Source organism: Trichechus manatus, unplaced genomic scaffold (assembly GCF_000243295.1).
Source record: "Trichechus manatus latirostris isolate Lorelei unplaced genomic scaffold, TriManLat1.0 scaffold00011, whole genome shotgun sequence".
NCBI lineage: Eukaryota > Metazoa > Chordata > Mammalia > Sirenia > Trichechidae > Trichechus > Trichechus manatus.
In genome coordinates, this window is record NW_004443947.1 from 6315847 (window position 1) to 6320616 (window position 4770).

A 4770-nucleotide genomic window follows, 5' to 3' on the forward strand; every position below is an offset into this window, starting at 1 on the left:
TATATATATATATATATGTATGTATGTAAGTATACATAGAGAGAGAGAGAGAGAGACAGAAAGAGGTTTATATCAAGGAAATGGCTCACATGGTTGTAGAGGCTGGCAAGTCCCAAGACCGTGGGTCAGGCATCAGGCATCTAGACTCACATAGTAGCAGGGACTGATGAAACCAAGATGGACAGGTCAGATGGCAGGCTGCTGGCTTGTGGGCTGCAAATGCGGAAGAATACCAAGACTGGCAGGCAAAACAGCAGGCCACTGGCTCAAGTCCCAAGAACCGGAGATCAGATGATGACGAGCCAGATGCAGGATCCAGAGTGAGCAAAAGGCAGTGAGCTTTTCCAGAACATCCATATGTATTGGATGCAGGCTACACTTCCAAGGGAACTCCCCTTACAACTGATTGACTGATCACATCAGATCGAATCATGGAGGTGATTACATTATATTACAAACTGGAAGATAACTACATCATTATGTAACTTCCAAATTACATTATTAAGTGCCAAATTACATCATTACATAACTGCCAAACCACTGAGAATCATGGCCTAGCCAAGTTGACACACTACCTTAACCATCACAGTCCACCCTTGTCAACTTGGCACCTGTACACATCTCCTTAAACCATATATAGTCTTCAAATAAAGACAATTATAAAGTCATACTTGGGCCTAATATGATACAACTAACACACATACAACTGAAAATGCACTAGAGCCATTTACATCTTAAATTTTATTGGTCAATCAATCGATAGATATGCACACACATACACGAATAACAAAACAAGGAAGAAATACTAAAAACAGTTACAGTCCTTGCTTCTGCAATTGGTCATGTGGTCGTAGCTGGTATTTAAAACTACCTTCTTCCACCATCCATTCTATATTTCCTTTTCCCTCAGCAAGCACCTCACCTGGTCATGGTTTTTTGCCTGGTGGGGTGACCCACACCTTCATTCCTAAAGGATCTAGGCCATTAGTAGTCATGGCAGGTTGGGTTGCTATAGTTTTCCATTGGCTTTAATCACAGGGCATGGTAGTACTAACAGATGTCCTAAGGGATCTCCTGCATTCAAGACATACTGTTCTTTACCTCCATTATGTAATATCAATCTGATTTCCCCTTGGTATCAGGGACTATCACACCAGCCAATATAGCACTCCCTTCTTTGCCTGTTGATCCAGAGGCATGAGGAGCCCAAAGTGGCTGGGTGGCATTCTTAACTTCTAGTTCAGTGTAATCACTGTTGGATCTCCTGGTGGGAGCATTCCTCTCTTTGGAACTAAGACCTCTAGACCCGCAGAGCATAGGGTCACAGGGACAGGAAGCAAAAATTTTCCAAGTGGGTCACTAAGGGTAATAGTGAGTGATGCCACTCCTATTTCCACTCCTTAATTCCTGGACCCTTGAGTCCTGGCTATGGGAGAAACAGCATCATATATTGGATGCTGGTTTACAGCATACACCACTTCCTGGAGAACATTGCCTCAACCCTACAAGATATTGCCACCTAGCTGATGCTATAATTGTGTCTTTAGAAGGCCATTCCATCTTTCTATGAAGCCAGCTACTTCAGGATGATGGGGAACATGGTAAGACCAGTGAATTCCATGAGCATGGGCCCATTGCTGAACTTCATTTGCTATGAAGTGAGTCTCTTGATCTGAGGTGATGCTGTGTGGGATAACATGATGGTGGATAAGGCATTCTGTAAGTCCATACGTGGTAATTTTGGCAGAAGCATTGCATGCAGGGAAGGCAAATCTGTATCCAGAGTAAGTATCTATTTCAGTAAGTACAAAATGCTGCCCTTTCCATGATGGAAGTGTTCCAATGTAATCAACCTACCACCAGACTGCTGGTTGATCACCCCAAAGAATGGTTCCATATCAGGGACTCAGTGTTGGTCTCTGCTGCCAGCAGATTGAGCAGTCAGCAGTGGCTATAGCCAAGTTGGCCTTAGTGAGTGGAAGTACATGTTGCTGAACCCATCCATGCATAACCTCCATCCTTGCCACCATCCACCATGGCCACTTTGTTTATGAGCCCATTGGGCAATGACGGGAGTGGTTGGGGAAAGAGGGTGACTGGTTTCCACGGAAAGCGTCATCCTATCCACTTGATTATTAAAATCCTCCTCTGCTGAGGTCACCCTTTGGTGAGCATTCATATGAGACACAAAAATCTTCGCTTCTTTCACCCATTCAGAGAGGTCTATCCACATACCTCTTCCCCATACCTCCTTGTCTCCAATTTTTCAATCATGTTACTTCCAAGTCCATGACCATTCAGCCAAACCATTGGCCACAGCCTATGATTCAGTATACAACTGCACATCTGGCCATTTTTCCTACCAAGAACAGTGAACAATTAGGTGTACTGCTTGAAGTTCTGCCCACTGGGAGGATTTCCCTTCACCGCTGTCCTTCAGGGAGGTCCTAGAAAGGGACTGTAGTGCTGCCACTGTTCACTTTCCAGTGGTGCCTGCATATCACACAGAGCCATCTGTACCCAAGGCACGAGTTTTCTCTTCCTCAGTCAACTGATCATACAGAACACTTCATGAAGTCACACGTGCAGACTAGGAGAGGGCAGGTAATGTGATAGGAGTGGAGGCCATGGGCATTTGGTGCCACCTCCTCATATGCAACTTACTTGTGCCTTCAGGTCCTGCTCTAGCCCAGTCTCATATATACTGCTTCCATTTAATGATGGAGTGCTGCTGTGCACAACCAACTTTATTACTCAATGGGTCAGACAACACCCAGTTTGTGATGGGCAGCTCAGGTCGCAAGGTGACTTGGTGGCCCATGAGTAAGTAGTCAGTCTCTACTAAGGCCCAGTAACAAGCCAAAAGCTGTTTCTCAAAAGGAGAGTAGTTATCTGCAGAGGATGGCAGGGCTTTGCTCCAAGATCCTAAGGGTCTGTGCTGTCATTCACCAATAGGGTCCTGCCAAAGACTCCAAACAGCATCTCTATCTGCCACTGACACTTCAAGCACCATTGGCTCAGTTGAGTTATATTGCTCAAGTGGCAGAGCAGCTTGCACGGCAGGCTGAACCTGTTGCAGAGCCTTCTCTTGTTCTGGGCCTCACTCAAAACCAGCAGTTTTTCTAGTCACTTGATAAATAGGCTGGAGTAGCACACTCAAATAAGGAATATATTTCCTCCAAAATGCAAAGAGGCCCATCAGGCATTGTACTTCCTTTTTAGTTGTGGCAGGGGCCAGATGCAATAACTTATCCTTCCCTTTAGAAGGACTATCTCAACATGCCCCACACCATGGACTCCTAGAAATTTCAATGAGGTGGAAGATGCCTGAATTTTTGTGAGCTTAATTTCCCACCTTCTAGCACGCCACTCTTAGGATAAGACTCAGAGTCTGGTTTACAGCAAATATCACCTCTGATAGTACAAGACATAAGGCTTTCTTTCAGGGCACAAGTGAAGTCTTTTATGCAGCACTTGAGCTGTGACTCTGAGGCCCTGAGCTCATCTCTTTCTTTCACCACTTTGTCTAGTGAAAGTAGGACCAACCAACCAGCTTCCCTATACTTCTCATTCTAACAAAACTGTCATAAAGTATGAAACATGTGATCACCCAGAGCCTCACCGCTCACCCATACATGATCTATTGATGGTTGTATTATGCGTAATAAGATTGCCACTTCATTCTGTGGATTAGCAGTGCCCTCTTTACTACTGGAGGCAGAGTATCAGAGCCTTTAAGACTAGTCAGGCTTGAGAATCAATTTAGAAAACTCATCCTTATGATTTTATTTCTCTAGAACCACTCCCAGTACCAAATGTTTTTGGCTGGGTTCTCTAGAGAAGAAAACTAGTGAAGCATATATATACATGTATATAAAGAGAGATTTACCTCAAGGAAATGGCTCCAGCTGTTGTAGAGACTGGAAAGTCCAAGTCCATGGGTGAGGCATCAGACTGGAAGCTTCTCCAGACTCAGGTAGCCAGAGGGGCTGATGAACCCAAGATCAACAGGTCAAATGGCAGGCTACTGGCTCATGGTCTGCAGAGACTGACAAATCCCAAGGTCAGCAGGCAATACGGCAGGCCGCTAACTCAAGTCTCATGAACTGGAGGTGAGATGATGACAAGCCAGATGCAGGATCCAGAGTAAGCAAAAGCCAGCGAGATTTTCCAGAACGTCCATATATATTGGATGCAGGCCACATGTCTGAGGAAACTCCCCTTACAACTGATTGGCTGATCACATCAGATCACATCATGGAGGTGATTATATTTTATCACAAAATGGAGGATAACTACATCATTACATAACTGCCAAATTACATCATTACCTAAGTGCCAAACTAGATCATTACATAACTGTCAAACCACAGAGAATCATGATCTAGCCAAGCTGACAAATAACCTTAACCATCATAAACAGTTTGAATGGAGAGGCAAATATAAGAATCCAGGCGCTTCTGTTAAGCCAGATATTAAAGAGATTTTCAAAAATGTAAAACACTGCCAATTGTCCTGCTGCCATCGAATAGTCCATCCTTTGCTCAGTGATCTGAAATGCAATTTATGTTATATGTGCAGTTTCTATCTATGAGAGGTCCTCTTTCTGTGCCCTTTCTTTCTGTGTATCCATGCAAACACCACACTGTCATAATTACTCAAACTTTAAAATCATTCTTGCTACCTGGTAGGGAATGTACTCCCAATCTCTTCTTTAAAACTGTCTTGTTGATTCTGCTACTTCCTATCAATTTTTGAATTAGATTAGAA